The following is a 17,850-nucleotide window of genomic DNA, read 5'->3' as shown; positions in this document are numbered from 1 at the left end:
GGGGAGATGACAGGTTTCCTTAAAAGATCATTAGCAAAACCACAGTAAAATAGCATTTCTCACTCACTAGGATGCTATCATTTGAAAAACGGGCTCCTGTCTGACTTAGGCAGTAGGGCATGTGACTCTTGATCTCAGGGTTGTGCGTTCAAGCCCTACATTGTGTGTAGAAGTTACTTAAAAATAAAATCTCTAAAAAACAAACAACCGGGAAATGACAGCTGTTGGCAAGGATGTAGAGGAATTAAAACTTGTTCATGTACTAACGGGAATGTAGAATTGTGGGAGACCTCTGGCATTTCCTCAAAAAGCTGAGCATAATCACTGTTCAAGTTAGCAGTTCCATGCCTAGGTATAGACCATAGAGACTTGAAAACATAGGTCCATGCAAAAGCTTGCACATCAATGTTCACAGCATTATTCCTGGTAGTCAACAAAGGAAAACCCAACCCCAGTGTTCATCAGCTGGTGACTGGATGAGCAGAATGTGGGCACTCTATGCAATGGAATAGTATACAGCCAAGAAAAAGAGCGCACTGATGTCTGGTACAACACAGATGAACCGATAAACCTTGAAAACAGGCTAAGTGGAAGAAGCCAGACGCAAAAGGCCCCATAGTGTCTGCTTCCATTTTGTATGAAATGTCCAGAATAACCCGATTAATATGGACAGGAAATAGATGAGTGGCTGCCAGGGGACTGGGACTGCTGATGTGTGCAGTTTTCTCTTCGGAGTGATGGAGATGTTCTGGAATTAGATTGTAGTGATGACTGCAAAACATAGGGAATAACCTAAAAACCACTGAAATTATACAGTGCAAATGGGTGGCTTTTATACATATCTGAATTATATCTGGGTTTTTAAAAAATGCCGAGGGGCAGAAAATGAGATCATTAATTAGTGAAACAGTTCCACTTTGAGGTAGTAGGCCTCTTACTCCGCACGGCCCCGTCCCCTGAAGAAGCTTGGTTTGCAGGCTTCTCATAAACACACGAGATTCTGGGAAACCACAGCCCCCTACCTGCTGAAGAAAATGAACACCCAAGATGAGTTTGATGTATTGTGTAATCAAAAGGAGGGCAGGCTCTCCACATGAGCCTAATAAGCTAATGGCTTAAAAGGGTGTTTACAGTGGCATCCTGACTGGTCTGCACTCCTGCTGCCCGGTCAGCAGAAACAGCATTAAGAGCAAGAAGGGGAAGTATTTAAAGCTGGCCTCAGCGGCATGTGTTTGCCTTGTACAGGATTTGCTAACACAAAGCTCTCCATGCTATCGATGGAGGTAAGGAGGTTTTTCTTCTCTTCCTGGCTCCTCTGGCATGGCATACCTTCTTTAGGTCAAAAGGCAAGAAAGAAGTTCTCTGGGAATTAATATCCAAAAGTTGCACTCTCATTTAAGCCTTTGGGGATGACCAGGCGGCCCCTCCAGGTTTGCCAAGGTCAGTGAACCCTATTACCAGCGAAGGTGTTGAGCGAGCCAACTTTATTTACAGCTCTTAGAGCCGGTTCCTGTGCTGTTGGAATTTCCTAAAGACCTTGTCTAAATGCACCTTGTCAGATGTCAACACACGGCCTGCCCCATCAGCACTTAGCCTCTATCTGGAGTGTCGGATTTAATAAGATGTCCCAGTGGCTTGTTTGGGAAACAAACTGCTCTTGTCCAGCACTCCCATTTGGAGACCTTGTGCAGGAAGTGAAAAGATAGAACCAGGGAGGAGACCTGTTAACAGAACAGATCAGAAAGGTGGGGCAAAAATGGAGGTTTTAAAGGCTTTGTTTGGGGTCAGGCTGGCCTGAGTCCAGTTTTCCTCTTTGTCTGTTAGCTAACTGTGTGACCATGGCCAAGTCATTTCATCTCTGTGAGTCTTGGTTTATTCACCTGTAAAATGGGACCACAGTATCTACCTCCTAGGGTTGTGATGATTCAGAATGTGTACGGTGCTTATGAGATGGTTAGTACTGGAACACTTAATTAGTAACCATAGGCGTGAAATCATGATGATGATAAATGCTGTCTTAGCCTGCTTGGGAAGACTCATGAAGTTAAGGTGGGTACTCTTGGCTCATGAGCATCTTTGTCCCCCTTACTCTGGGGCTGACCCCAGATTCCTTAGTGTCAAAACTGAGGATTCAAGGCCTTTAATTACTGGCCATTCCCACACTTCACTGTGGTCTCTGGAAAGGTTGTTTACCTCTGTTGATCTACTTGTTCAGGGTTTACTTGCTCTCAGATTGTCTTTGGGGCCATCTGGGCTGTAGGATCTGACCAATGTATGGGGAAGACAAAGGCACCATTTATTTACCTGACATATGTTCATTGACTATCTACTAAATGCTTGGCAGTGATGTACTTGCTGTAGAGATATAGTAGTAAACATTTTTCAGGGGCAGGCAAAACTCCTGTCCTCATGAACTTACATTCTACTGGGAGGGTAGTAGGTAAATAATAAATAAGTAAATAGATCTGGTAAATACGATGTGGGGAATGCTATAAGGGAAAAATAAAGCAGAGAAGAAGCATAGAGGGAATACTAGAGGCAGTGGAGTGCTATTTTAAGTAAAATGTTAAGGGCCTGCATCAATAGTGACCTTCACCTTAATCTTTGAGTGGAGGAAGGAGGGAGGGAGCCGTGAGAAGCCCTGTCATCTGGGCAGAGGGAGGAGCAAATCCTATGACTTGGGCAGGAGCATATTCAGCATGTTGGCTTAGAGCAGAATGAATGAGGTCAGGGTAGTCAGAGAGGTAACTGGGGCCTGACAGTAGGGAGTTGGGCTTTTACTTGGGGAAGAAATGGGGATTCTTGGAGGACTGTGAGTAGATCACAAGGGGTGATCATAGGCAGACCATGATCTGACTGGTTCTAACAGGCCATTGGGTAGAGCAGAGGTGCTAGGGACCTGGGCCAGAATTAGGAAGACCTGGTAGAGGCTACTGCACTGGTCTGGGCATTAAGAGATGAATTGAGGGACGCCTGGGTGACTCATTTGGTTAAGTGTATGCCTTTGGCTTAGGTCATGATCCCAGGGTCCTGGGATAGAGTGCCACATCAGGTTCCCTGCTAAGTGGGGAGCCTGCTTCTCCCTCTGCCTCTGCTGCTCCCCCTGCTTGTGCTTATTCTCTCTCTCTCTCTGACAAATAAATAAAATCTTAAAAAAAAAAAAAAATCTGTGGGTAAATAAGGGTTGTTTGGCTGTCTTGGGTTCTTCTCTCACCTCCTGCCCCAAACCCTCACCTGTGCTTTGTTTTTTATTACTCATAGCTCTCAAAGCATGCAGGCAGGAGGTGTGGGGTTTTTTCCTCTGGGGTTGGGAGGGTTGGGGTTGGGTGGCATTGGAAACAGTCATCGTGGCCATATTTGAGCCCCTTCATTCTCCCATTCTCCCTCCCAACACTCCCCTAGTGTGTCTCTAGGCCAGAGCTCTGCTTTGGGGTTCTTTGGTCCCTTGAGGAAATTATCAAAGGCCATGGAACCTGCTACTGGGGTCCACATATTTATTGGTAATTCCAGGGGCTCACACCTCCCCTGATGCTTCCTCAGCCCAGAACCTTGATTCAGTTCAGAGGTGGTCACTGCTGTGTCCTCAGGATTGGGTCAGGTAAAGGAGAACAGTCATGGGAGATTGCTTTCACCATCATAGAGATGTTTCCAGGTGGCCTGAGAAGGGAGAGACCCTGCTCCCGATGTGACCTAGCTTTCCTCAGAAAAGGTAGGAAAGGGTTGATTTCCTCAAGTTTAGACTTTGCCCACAGGCAAGGGGGCCCCACACCCAAAAGCAGGAACGGCAGGTCCTGAGGGGTATGAATGAGGCCAGCGGGAGGCATGGATGGGATTTGAGTTTCCTGGGAGGGCTCCAGAGCCTCCGCGCCCCTGCCTCACCTGCCCCGTGGCCTCAGAGGCAGCTGCACGAGCTTGTAGGTCCGTGTATCTGTATGTGGCAGTAACCCAGCAGAGTCCCCAGGGTCAGTTACATGGGAGACTGATGGAGCCCTTGATGAGCACTCTTCCCAACAGACTGCATGGGTGTGTAGGGACCATTCTTTCTAAAATCAAGGAAACGGGGACTCCGGAGTTAATGATCCTGAAGTCATGCCACCAGGTAGAGGCATAACTGAGATTAGAATCCAGATCTCTTTGAACACCAGGCTTATGCCCTGAACCCACGTGCTCTGGGGGGGCTGCACCAGCTGGAGCCATTGGTGCTCGAGCGAGTGAGGGGCCTTCGGGAGGCCGGCAGCCCAGTTCTCTTTGGGTAGCTCTTAGCCTAAGACAGCTCCCTTCTCTCAGGTGGTCTCCCTGTTTCTACTTTCCCGCTGGCCCTTACGTTGCCCTCTGCTGCCATTGTCACGGACACTTCGGGAAGGAGTCAGCCCTGCACATCTTGAGGACAGTCGGCCTCTTCCTCCCTCTGAGAGGGCAAGTTGCCATCCTTGCCCCTTTGCCTCTGGACTGGTTCCATGGGTCAGTGTCCCTTTTAAAGCATGACTTCTGGAAAGAAAAAGCATTCATCATTTAGCTCATTAGATTGTAACCCTGAAAAAAAAAAAAGATTGTAACCCTGAGATGTACTTCTCAAACCACAGATGGAATTGAACAGAATAGGACCAGCTAGCCTCTCATCTCCTGAGTGTCTTGTTTCTGATAATGCAGCTGAAGGCTGCATTAGGGAAGGCCGAATGCATGCCCGTCTTGGCCTTTGAAGTTAGTTGACTCAACACCATCCCTCCCCTCCTTCAGCCGAAGTCTCTCATTAAAGAAAAGAGAAATATGGGTTTATGTGACGATAGAAAGCAAACATGAACCAGTTTAAGTGGTACAAAATGACCTAAATGCAAGTCTCCCAGCTGCTTTCCCCTTGCAGGTCGCCTATGGAGACAACCTGAGTTTATCAGTCTTTCGTATCTTTCTAAGGTATTCTAAGTGTTTTCTCTAGCCCATTTTGCTTTTTGTGTTTATTTAAAGACAAATTCCTCCCCTATTGTTAAATGTAGATTTTCATGTTTTTGGTTTTTTTTTTTTTTTTTTAAGATTTTATTTATTTATTTGACAGAGCACAAGCAGGGGAAGGGGTAGGGAGAGGGAGAAACAGGCTCCCCACAGAGCAAGGGAAGCCTGATGTGGGGCTTGATCCCAGGACCCCAGGATCATGACCTGAGCTGAAGGCAGTCACTTAACACTTAACCACCTAGGCACCCCTACTTGATTCTTTTTAACGACTATCTTGTTCTTTGTCATTTCTGCCTGATTTTCTCTCGAGTGGATGCCTCTTGTTCATTTCACCGTTCCTCTGTCAGTGCTGTTTCTGTCTCCTGCCACTTGACCACGCCCGTAGCGCCTCTCTTTAAATCTCTGTCCTTGTTCACAGGTGTGAGTCCAGCTGTGGGATGAAGTCATAGCCTCGGGCTTTGCTAGACAAGAGGTAGTAAGAATGAAAAGTCTACAAACGTGGTCAGAATGCCTTCCACAGAGGCGTACTGCGGTTTTCCTCGCCGTGAGGTCCAACAAGAAGGCCTTCAAGCCCACATCTTTGCTGATAAAGTTCAGACTGTGTGTGTGTGACGGGAAAACACAGGGAGAATGTAGACAACTTGCCTCGAGTGCTTGTGTTCCTGACCGCCCCCTCCCCAGAGAATCTGGTCACCTGACTTGGCGTCCGGCCTTCTGACTAGACCAGCTGACTAGAGTTCTCCCTTGCAGCCCCCTTCCTTCTCTGGTCATGTGTGGGTCATCTCCTCCTTTCCCAGACCCACGTGGACCCCTCCCTAGGGTTTCCTGCTTCCTGGATTGCTGAGATTCTCGGGAGTTCTGGTCTCCTGGAGACAAGTCTTTTGAGCACTTGCCAAAATAGAAATTCTTCTACTAAAACAGTTTATGTACGGTGCCCTACAATTCTTTTTCTTTTTTATGAATGAGTAATATGTTCACATGGCCGAAAAAAACGAACCAATATAAAAGGTATATACAGTGAAAAGTTGTATTCCTGCCCTGTCCTGTTTGGGTCCAGTCACACCTCCCATCCCCCACCTCTGTCATTTTGCCTATTGATTTCTTCCAAGGTTTCTGTATGCAAACATAAGCAAATATGAACATATAGCCTTTTTTTTTTTTAAGATTTTATTTATTTGACAGAGAGAGACACAGCGAGAGAGGGAATACAAGCAGGGGGAGTGAGAGAGGGAGAAGCAGGCCTGTTCTGGGGCTTGACCTGACCCGAAAGCAGTTGCTTAACGACGCATAACAACTGAGCCACCCAGGTGCCCGTGAATACATAGTCTGATCCCTTGCGCTGCTTTGCACATTTTTCACCTAGCAATGTGTCTTCAAGTTCGTTTTATGGTAGTGCATAAAGAGCTTTCTCATTTGTTTTATAGCCACAGTAGTATCTCATTTCATTGGAAACTGAGAAAATCCCTGCAGTTTAATCCCTTGTTCATGGTTGTTTGAGCCATCTCCCATGATTTTGCTGCTGCAAACGATGCCGTAGTGAATAACCTTGTACATAGGTCATTTAGTGTGTGCACAGCATTCCAGTTTTGATCACAGTGGAAAATGGGAAGAGGCTGAGTAAACATTCCATGGCGTCTTATAAGAGTTGCAACCAGGAAAATGAAAAGTCTGGGAAGTGCTGCTGGGAGAGGTGCCACAGGTCCTTGTGGCAGCGGCAAGCATACAGCTGCATCTTGTGAGAGGAGACCGTGTGGCCCATGGCGCCCATGGCCATGTTGCAGCTGATGGTAGAGCCCACATCGGATGGTAGAGCCCACATCTGGAGCCCATGGGTTGGTCTTCGTGTCCTTTTCATTTGTTTTATCTGCTTGGAATTCCTGGAGTAAGCACCCCGATCTGAGAGATACATGTGCTTTTTCCTGGAGTATGGAGGGGAGCAGGATGGGTTTCGGGCTTGCTTTCTCAGGGGCCCGTGCAAGGGGACCCGCGGGGGCTGAGCAGTTACCTTTGGGTCCCGCTGAGCAGATTTAGCAAATGCTCTTGGAAGCTGCGGCCTTTCGCATCAATGCTTATTTGTTCTTGATAATGAAAAATGATGCTAGCATCTATTAAGAAAAGAGAAAGCCACCCCTTGTAAGCTTTATTGGACAAGTGAGCACTTGTTTCGGAGTCATCTGCAAACGCATGTGACCGAGAGACTTTCTGGGAAATGCCCAGCTTCTACAGCTTTGGCTTCCCGCTGTTCTTTGGAACCGTTAGAGGAGTTTTGTTGCAAATGTCAGAGAAAGGCCCCATGCTTTTCTAGCACAGCCCACATTTGGAAAAGGTGCAGGCCTTCTCTGTGTTGTGAAAGAGATTTCCAGTCCTTGTTCCTGAGTTCATTGAAGGATTGCACATTCCGAACCCCACAGCAGATTTCTGGGTTTCCACAAGCAGAGTCAGCACATTTCTGAGTCACTCAGGGCTTGGGAAATGCCGCCCCAGGTTGGCACATGTTGCTGTCCAGGTTGTGTTCATTACAGGGAATAAGTCCTTTTAGCGGGCTGCCTCTGTGCCCAGCGTGGGTCTGCAGCGGCTCACGTCAACTCCTCTGCCCCTGGAGCTTCTCTCCTTCAAGGCAGAGCACAGCTGGCCTGGTGGCTCAGCCAGTGGTGGCTGGTCCTGGGTGTGAATTCTGCTTCAGAGACTGACCAGCTCTGTGCCCTGAGCAAACAACTGAAGCTTTTCTGGGCTTCTGGCTGGCTCATCAGCATGAAGGGATTAAAGAACCTCACCTGCAGCTTGGGAGTCGAGGTTTGTCGAAGGCTCCGCACAATGCCTGCGCCCAAAATGGGTGTTTACTCTTCTAATTATTATTATTATTTTTTAAAGATTTTATTTATTTATTTGACAGACAGAGATCACAAGTAGGCAGAGAGGCAAGCAGAGAGAGTGAGGAGGAAGCAGACTCCCTGTGAAGCAGAGAGCCGGATGTGGGGCTTGACCCAGGACCTTGGGATCATGACCTGAGCCAAATGCAGAGGCTTTCGTCCACTGAGCCACCAAGGCGCCCCTCTAATTATTATTAATTAAGAATTATTTATGGCTTCTCTTTTCCCTCCCCACTTTTTTATGACTATGACCTTGGCATTATTGGATGCATGGATTGCATCTTTTTTGAATCATGGGACTTTGACTCAAAGGAAACCCAAGTAACTTATTTTTGTTGCAGGTTCATCCAAATGTAATTTGCATAGCATGCAGTTTACCACTGCAAGTGTACAGGGAGGTAATTTTTATAAATGTACCCAGCTGTGGGGCATCACTGCAATCCGCTCCCCACCCCGAGCATTAGACAGCCACTGATCAGCTTGGTTACTCCTATATTCTAGAATTTTCATACAATAGGAGGGTACTCTTTAATGCCATGCCCCAAACTAACTGAGTCTGGATCTCCAGGGCTGGTGATCTTTTTGAGTTTTTGGTCTTTTTCTTTCACTGAGTATAATGCTTTTTTTTTTTTTTTTTTAAATTTTATTCATTTATTTGGCAGAGACAGCAAGAGAAGGAACACAAGCAGGGGGAGTGGGAGAGGAAGAAGCAGGGTCCCCATTGAGCAGGGAGCCTGGTGCAGGGTCCGATCCCAGGACCCTGGGATCATGACCTGAGCCGAAGGCAGATGCTTAACGACTGAGCCACCCAGGCGTCCCGAGTGTAATGCTTTTAAGGTTCATCATGCTTTTGCCCTCCATAGTGTGTTGTTCCCTTTCATTGCAGAGTAGTTATACCATGCATAGGTTAATTTTTTTTTAAATGGGTAAATGGAGAGAAAGAAGAAAGGAAAGAATGTTCTTAAAAATATAGTAGTGTCCATACCCTAATTTTATTTCATTTTTTAAGTTTTTATTTAAGTTATCTCTGCTATACCCAACATGGGGCTCAAGCTCATCAAGACTTGCATGCTTTTTTGAGTGTCATCCTTGCGCAGGGGCCATGCTAATCTTCTCTGTATCGTTCCAATTTTAGTATATGTGCTGCCGAAGCGAGCACTGCATGCTTTTTTGACTGAGCCAGCCAGGCACTCCTATATTTTAATTTTAGAAAAAACAGGCTATCAGGATTGCAGGACAGGGGACATAAATGCATTAGGAGAGGAGTATAGACCAGAGTCTGAGGGATACATTACAAGCATAGAGAGTGTCTTCTCTGTATGGAGGAGACCCTGCGGGCTTTGTGCTTTTGGCTTCTCCTTTTTTTTTTTTTTTTTTTTTTAATTAAAAGTTTTTACTGAGGTACACTTCTCAGATCATACGTTACACCTATTTAAAGTGTAGGATTAAAAAAAGTAAAGTGTAGGCTTTAGTGGCTTTTCAATATATTCACAGTTGTGCAGTCACAATCATTTTAAAACATTTTCATCATCCCAAAAAGAAACCTCTCACCCCATGGCTGTCACCTCTCAGTTTTCTTTACCCCCAGACTCCAGTCTTAGGCAGCCACTAAATGATTGTTGGTCTATAGCTTTACTTACTCTGTGCATTTCATATAAATTGAACCATACAAAACATAGGCTTTTATGATTGGCTTCTCTCTCTCAGTGAGATGTTTTCAGGTTCATCCATGATGTAGCATGTATCTGTAATTCATTTCTTTTTATTGCAGAATGGTACTGTCTTATAGAGATAGACTACATTTTTTTTTTAGATTTTTTTTTTTAAGATTTTATTTGTTTATTTGAGAGACAGATCACAAGTAGAGAGGCAGGCAGAGAGAGAGAGACGGAAGCAGGCTCCCTGCTGAGCAGAGAGCCCAACCTGGGATCATGACCTGAGCGGAAGGCAGTGGCTTAACCCACTGAGCCACCCAGGCGCCCCTTTTTTAAAGATTTTATTTATTTATTTGACAGAGAGAAAGAGAGACAGCGAGAGAGGGAACACAAACAGGCCCCTGGATAGGTTATATTTGATTCATCCGTCAGTTGTGGTTGTTTCTGCTTTTGGCTGTTATGAATAATGCTGTGATGTCATGTGTGTTCTGTTAATTTCTTCATCTGTAGGTACAAGGTGCTGCTTTTGAAAAAAAAAAAAAAAACAACCACTAGGATTTGGGGAGAGGATAGAAAATGTGACTGAAGAGGGGTGCCTGGGTGGCTCAGTCAGTTAAGCATCCATCTCTTGATTTCGATGATCTCAGGGTGGTGGGACCCAGCCCTGCATCGGCCCTGTGCTCAGCATGGTGTCTGCCTCTCCCTCTGCACCTCCCCCGCTCATGCTCTCTCTCAAATAAATAAATGAAGAAAATGTTTCAAAACAAAACAAAACAAGAAAACTCCCCAAAAGTGATTGAGAAAACGTGAGCTGTGTGCATTTTCCCCATTATGTTAGCATCCCATGGCCCAGTATAAATGGAAGGGAATTCACTGCATCTGTTCAAACCCTATGTCAGATACATGATGGAGAAAAGAAGAGGTCCCAAAACAGATTTGACTGTGGAGAAGCAAGACTATACAAGGATTAAGACTGTGGTCCTAGGGTTCAACTGGACCTGTATTTGCTGTGTGACTTTGGGAGAGACACTTAGTATCTCTGAGCCTTTACTGATGACATGGGAAGTGATCCTTCCCTAACTGGTTGTTGTGATAATGAAAAGTGCGTATTCTATCTCTTTCCTTGCACAAAGGGAGCTCTCTCTGGGTGCTATAAGCACCCGGCGAAGATTTAAAATACGCCCAGGCCTCGGTATTTCTAAAAACATCCCAGAGAATCTGTGTGTAGGGCATGTTAGACCCTGGTTGGAGATGATGTTAGGCATATTTTGGTCAAGGTGTTTTATTGTACAGGTGGGCAGCTAAGACCAAGGGAACCCTTCTTGCTGCATTAAGGACCTAGGCCTAGGATCTGGTCCCCCAGCCCAGGCCTGTCACCTGCCTTTACCTGTGAGGGGTCAGCAGGAGCTAGAGGGAGGAAGTGTTCAGCTGCTTTGGAATTTGGAACATGGGGCCTTCCCTGGCCTCAGGGAAAGCAGCAGAAAGGAAGAATGGGCAATGACTGTGGCGTGAGGGGGCGCCTTTTCTTTCTAATCAATGAGCAGACAGTTCCTGGAGTTGCCCAGGCCGGCCACAGGAATGCATCCTGGACTGCGGCCTGTGTGAATGATCAATTACCGCCCCCCTATTGGGGCAGGCGGGCTGGGTGTTTGCACAGTTACCTACAGCCAGAAGCTGGGACACGCAACTCCTGTGGAGCTGGAGGGCTGCCCCACCTCCCCCCGATTCTCTTTGTTCTTTTTGATGAAACCAGACTGGCTTCCCTCCCTCAGTCAGGGGAGAAGTCCCTGCCTCACCTCACAGCCGGCAAGCTGCCAGCCGGCTCCTGTGAGAGTGAAGTTCAGTGTTTGCCCGCTTCCCTTGCTGAAGTGAGCGGAGTCGGGATCTGTAGCTGGTGCGCGTTCACCCTGGAACACCGAAGCCAAGCCCCCTTCCTCCGACTGGAGCAGAGCAGCCTCCCCAGCCTCTCCAGCTGAGCCCTGGAGCCCCCTTAGGACAGGAGTGTTGAGAGGAAACCGAGGGAGGTTGTATCACTGGGTGCTGGCTCATTGCTGCACTGTCCAGTGGGGACCCGGGAAGACAAAAGACTGAAACCTGAGTTCTTTTCTGGCCTTGATTATCAAAAGGATGCGTGGAACGGGGAGGCCCCCTGGCCCTTCTAGACCGGAGGAGTGGGCGCCGGTGCTGTGTGCTCAGGTCGTGTGGGAGCCCCGTGCTAACGTCATTTTCCTTCCACTGGACAGTCAGCCCGGGAGGACAGGGCTTGTTCCCTTTTGTGTTAACGGCTGAGTCTTCAGAACTAGAACCGCGCAGGTGTGTTAGGTGTGCAGGGCCTGAGCAGGCTCCCGGGACTGCCCCCCACCCTGCCCTACGGCGCCCTGCCTTGCTTTGGCATGCAGCCAGAAACTGGGACAATCTTTTCACAGGCCGGGTCTTGAGGCCTTCCCTGAATGCCCTTTCTTAAATTGTCCCCTCCACCCTGGCTCTGCATAAAGCCTTAGAACTTGCTTACCTGCTTGTTTTTCTGTATTAGCACTTTTGATTCATGTAGGGTACTTAGTAACTTGATAATTATCTTTTCCTCGCTGGAATGAAGCCCTTTGAGGGCAGGGACCTTACTTGGTCTAATGCTTTAGTTCCCAGGCCTTAGAATCAGGCCTGGCAAAGAGTCAGGGCCTGGTAAATACTTGCTGAATGAAGAATCCTTGAAACAATCCCTCCGAGGAGGTGAGGACGTCCCCATTTCCAAAATGGGGAAACGGGTGCTCAAGGAAGATCAGAATAACTTGCTTACGGTGGCATGAATGAATCAAAACTGGATTTGAACCTGACTTGGTTTGACCCCCTTCACACAAATGTGCAACCATAAAAGTATTTGCACTAGCTTTTTACCAACTCCCGATGTGCCATTTGTGATGTTTTTTACTGTGCTGATCAGCGTCGGTGGTGTTTGCTCTCTGAGAAAACACCACAGCAGCCCGGGCAGAAACATGAGTAGGAAGCAAAATTCCACTTCCAGAGTGACCCGGGCGGCGTGACTCACCTTAAAACAAAGTGGGAGCAATAAGGGTGATGGGTCACCCCTTTAACCTTGCTAGCACCCATTCGAGGGTCCTCAGCTAATTTTTCCTTGATCTGTAACCTCACTTTTCTGTCTGTACTGATGCCCTGCTCCCCACCTGAGTCTTTTGTGGTTTTGTTTTTAAGATTTTATTTTTAAGTAATCTCCCACCTAGTGTCAGGCTCAAATTTACACCAAGATCAAGAATCTAATTCTCTACTAACTGAGCCAGCTAGGCACCCCAGACTTCATTCATTTATTTATTTGTTAAAAAGAGAGGGAGAAGCAGGTTCCCCACCGAGCAGGAAGCCTGATGCAGGACTCAATCCCAGGACCCTGGCATCATGACCTGAGCCAAAGGCAGATGCTTAACAGACTAAGCCACTCTGGTGCCTCCATAGCCTGTTTTAATGGAAAACATGTGAAGGAGCCGGTTCCTTACTTCCTACCCACGTGGGTTTCATTGTTGATGTCTGTTTTTAGGGTGTTCATTAAATACAGAGACCACTTACTACACTTTTTAAAAAATGTGTATACGTTTATCTATTTTGTTTCAAGTTTTTATTGAAATTGTAATTAGTTAACATAGTGTGGTAGTAGTTTCAGGAGTAGAATTTAGTGGTTCATCTCTTACAACACCCAGTGCTCATCACAAGTGCCCCCCTTAATACCCATCATTCTTTTAGCTCCTCCCCCACCTCCCCTGCAGCAGGTGTGCTCTATAGTTAGTAGTCTCTTCTGGTTTGCCTCTTTCTCCCTTTTTTCCCCCTTTCCCCTATGTGCATCTGTTTCATTTCTTAAATTCCACAGGTGAGTGAAGTCATAGGGTATTTGTCTTTCTCTGACTTATTCTCCTACCGTAATGCACTCTCTTTCCACCAGTGTCACTGCAGGTGACAAAACTTCATTCTTTTTGATGACTGAGTAATATTCCATCATGTGTATGTGTAGACACACCGTATCTACATGTGAGACCACGTGTAATTTGTTCTGGGTAGGGACATTATTGGGAGGCTGGGAGAATGGATGTGGGAGACTTCATGAGAGTGAACTTCCCACCCCTGAGATCCCATGGGAGCTGCCTGTCAACCTGGGAGACTGGGTGGGGCGTGGGCACCCCAGCCGACAGCTCTCGGGGAGCACATCACCCAGATTTTGTGGACACAGCTGCAAGTCCTGCTCATCTACCAGGAAAATGCAAGCTGCTAACCTTCTCCCAGAAAAATGTCTTGAGGTTTATGCTGACTGATGAGAGGAACTTCGACTTATTTTAGCTTCTGTAATGTGGTGATCGACAGCGGAACATTCTTGGATCTGAAATTTAGCTTCCTCTTTCGCTTGGCTCTCTGACTGTCCCTGTTTCTCTGTGGCCTCGAGACTGGGCAGAGAGGGAGAGTGTGAGAGAGAGGGAGGGAGAGAGAGAGAGAGAGAGAGAGTGTGTGTGTGTGTGTGTGTGTGTGTGTGAAAGAGAGAGAGAGAGAGAAAGATCGTGATAAGGGACGCTTTGTTACTACTATTACAGATTCTCCATCTGTCCTGTTCCCTTGTGGGAACTAACTTGCAGGCATCCATTCAGTTAGGAACTAGTGACAGGTGGCTTATCAGTACTGAAGGGGGTTAACTCCTGACAGTGGCCTCACACCACAGGCTCTGCCGCCTCGTGGCTATGTGGCTGGGTCAGGTCTCGCCACTGAGACTTCTGAGCTTCAGTTTCCTCATTTATTAGCCAGGGCCGCTAAATTCCTACCACCCAGGCCCAGTGTATCTAGTGTGGCTATTAGGTTGTAATATCAGGCTGCTTAGTTGGTAGCAAATGGACACATACAGATACTTATCAGGCCTGAAAAGATCGCCTTCCTAGTATAACTTGACTCTCAGTCTTCCCTGAATGTAACCAGCCTGGGGGCCTGATCATCCTTTCCTTTTCTTTCTTTTTTTTTTTTTTAAAGATTTTATTTATTTATTTAAGAAAGTGAGGGAGAATGGGCCCCTGCGTGACTCAGTGGGTTGAGCATCTGCCTTCAGCTCAGGTCATGATCCCAGGTCCTGAGGGTTGAGCCTGGTGTTAGGCTCCCCTGCTCAGTGGGGAGTATGCTTCTCCCTCTGCCCCTGCCTCTTCCTCTCTCTGTCTCTCGTAAATAAATAAATAAGTAAAATCTGAGAGAGAGAGAGAGCGCGCACACAAGTGGTGGGGAGGGGCAGAAGGAGAGGATGAAGCGGACTCACCGCTGAACAGGAAGCCCGACCTGGGGCTCCATCCCAGGACCCTGGAGTCATGATCTGTGCTGAAGGCAGATGCTTAACCGACTGAGACATCCAGGCACCCCAGTCGCCTTTATTAAACATGCTGTGTGTGTGCTTACACGCGTGCTGATCCTGGGTGCTCAGTAAACCTGTAAGGTTGAGTAATTTCATGGACACCCATCAAAGGAGGATGTTCCAGAGTCGCGCAGTGGCATCAAAGAAAATGGAATCTAGAAGGAAATTTTATAGGCGGTGGTATCCGCGGAGAATTAGGGCTTTGTGGATAGAAACACCACTCAGTGACCCAGCAAAAAGAAGCTCCTGCCTAGCTAAGTGATAATGTCTGTCTCTCCAGGATTCCTTTCATCCATCAAGTTAAACTTCCTGTCTTTTATCTTCAGTATTTAAGTTAGAAACCAAAGTCTTTGGTTTGGGGTATGCAGTGGCTGTACGACCCCCAGGAGCCTCAGAAGGCTCTCTGATCTTGTGTGTGCGACCTTCTCTTAAGGCTGAGTGCTCAAGTTCAAATGGTCCCTGAAATAAATCTAAATGCAGGGTTCTATGGTGTTGGCTGTGGGAAATGTATTCCAACGAGAGAGAAACAATCCATAATGCGTGTCTTTGTGTGTAGTGTGGGGAAAACACTGCTTTTAAGCAGTTGCTGCTAAGAGACTGGGTTATCCCACTGGTTACCAAATAACTCAACTATGGTTAGCTGGCTTTGATTGTGGGTCCCTGTTCTTAAATTTCAGCATCTCCCAGAGACATATGAAGGCTTTTGAGACTGTCTGGTTTCTACCCACTCACATTCCAGCTATGGGGTTTGGGGGGCGGGGGGTGGAAGAAGAAACGGAATCCTTAAAAAAGGACTGTTTGAGCCACAATGGCAATTGCAAGCAAAGAATGTTGCTCAGCACTCAAAGCCCTGCCCTGGGACCAAAAGCTTTTCATGAACTCAGGTTTAATTTTTAGTTTGAACTTAAGTCATTTCTGGCAAGTGAGTTAGAAAATAGGGCACTTAACAGGATGATAACGCACGAGAATCACGATGTGTTTCTCCATTGTGCTCTTCACGCTGTGCTCCTCCAAGGGGTGCCTGGGTGGCTCAGTGGGGTAAGCATTTCACTTTGGCTCAGGTCATGATCTCAGGGTCCTGGGATTGAGCCCCGCATGGTGGGCTCCCTCCTCAGCGGGGAGTCTGCCTCTCCCTCTGCCCCTCTCCCACCTGTGTTCTCTCTCTCTCTCTCTCTCTCAAATAAATAAAATCTTTAAAAAATACACTTTCAGGAGCACCTGGGTGGCTCAGTGGGTTAAAGCCTCTGCCTTCGGCTCAGGTCATGATCCCAGGGTCCCAGGATCGTGCCCTGCATCGGGCTTTCTGCTCAGCAGGGAGCCTGTCCCCCCTCTCTCTCTCTCTCTCTCTCTCTCTCTCTCTCTCTCTGCCTGCCTTTCTGTCTACTTGTGATCTTTGTCAAATAGATAAATAAAATCTTTTTTTTTTTTTTAAAGAATTTATTTATTTATTTGACAGAGAGAGATCACAACCTAATTACCATTAACCTCCTGGTGGGTAGAATTCCCTACTGCTCTGGGATGTTTTTAAACATTTACCCCCCTTAATAAATGTTTCCTTTTATTATTGCTAGGAAGCATATCCCCATCTTGCCAATAGGAAACAGTGGTGAAGAACACTCACCTTGAGCCAGACGGTCCAGCCCCTCCCCTCACAAGCATGTATGTTAGGACAAAGAAAGTGGAGGTGGCTGGAGGAATTGGACTTAAAGAGCTTCAGTGCAAGGGTATGGCTTGCAGGGAGTGGTGTGAGGCAGTGTTCAGGAGCAAGAATTCTTCGACTGTCTGGGTTTTAATCTCAGCTCTGCAGCTTAGGAGCTGCCTCAGTTTCCCCACATGTATAAAGGGAACACTGGTAGTACCCACTTCATAGAGGTCTGGGGTGAAGTGAGTTAATACTGGTAAAGGGCTTAGATTGGAGCCTGGCACATAACGTTCTACAAATGTTCAAATGTATTAAGAGAACAGGGGGTCAGAGGTAGTTGAAGCTATTAGTTGAGGCTGTGGTTTTTGATGGTGATGATATTATTGTGGTGAAAAGATTTTCAGGGGCTCCTGGGGGGCTCAGTTAGTTAACCATTTGCCTTCAGCGCAGGTAATGATCTCAGGGTGGTGGGATCACATCACATCAGCTCCCTGCTCAGCAGGGAGCCTGCTTCTCCTTCCCCCTCCACCCCCTGCCTTGTTCTTTATCTCACATAAGCAAGAGCTTAACGGAAAAAAAAAAAGGGTTTCACACCTAGAGGTGGCCACCTGGGTTCTTAGCTCTTGTTACTGGGATTGGTTTCTAGAGCTAGTGACCCAGTGACAGGTTTTAGGAAAGGAGATCATCCTGATTTAAAGAACACTTAATTCCTTGCTAGTTTTATTTTTGTTTAATTTTTTATTGTGAAACGTTAAAATATACCCAGTTCCCATGTCCGGTCCTTTTAAATCTTTGCTGTTCTTCTTCGCCTTCACAGGCTGGTGGTAGTGGTCACTGTGGCTCTGAGACACTGCCCGGCCTTTGTCAGGGGTGAAGCAAGCGTCCTAGAGCCTTCCCGGAGCTGAAGATTCATTCCCTCATCTTGCCTGTAATTTCTGGTTTATCAGCCCAGAGGATCGGGTTGCACAGAAAGATAATGGGCCTTAATGAGCACCTGGAAATTCAAGTTAGGGATCCACACACTTCTTTGTCACTTCTCAAAGGGCGCGGCTTAGCCACCATTAAGACAAGATGCCCCAAACAGGTTAAGCACCTTGGATCAAAGTTATTTGCAAAACCATTTTCAGTTTTTCAGGCTCCCGCCCTCTGGACAAGTCTAGTCCTGCTTGTCCCAACTTTCACTGCCCTGATTGGGGCTGGGGCCAGCTGGGGGGAGAAATTAATTTGTTGTGATAAGCAGGGGCAGCTCTTGCTCCCTGTTTATGTGACAACCCCCAGATCCTCCAGACTCACCCCATTGCTTCTGCTGGGATGGGTTTGGGGGAAGGGTTATTTGAAAAACATCTTGTTTTGCTG

The 17,850-nt window shown here is 47.0% G+C and overlaps 1 protein-coding gene and 1 non-coding gene across 2 annotated transcripts in view; one reads left to right on the top strand and one right to left on the bottom strand.

Moving 5' to 3' along the window:
- The window catches only part of CDH1 (cadherin 1), an 85,415-nt gene that overhangs the window by 28,911 nt on the left and 38,654 nt on the right, over positions 1–17,850 (top strand). The window lies entirely within an intron of this gene.
- LOC122914778 lies at positions 8,868–8,976 on the bottom strand. The gene has a single exon (XR_006385858.1). It is a non-coding gene; the product is annotated as a U6 spliceosomal RNA (small nuclear RNA).

This window comes from Neovison vison, chromosome 7 (genome assembly GCF_020171115.1).
Source record: "Neovison vison isolate M4711 chromosome 7, ASM_NN_V1, whole genome shotgun sequence".
NCBI classification, from domain to species: domain Eukaryota; kingdom Metazoa; phylum Chordata; class Mammalia; order Carnivora; family Mustelidae; genus Neogale; species Neogale vison.
The sequence above is the reverse complement of the archived record's forward strand: the minus strand, read 5'-3'. Positions and strand labels throughout refer to the sequence as shown.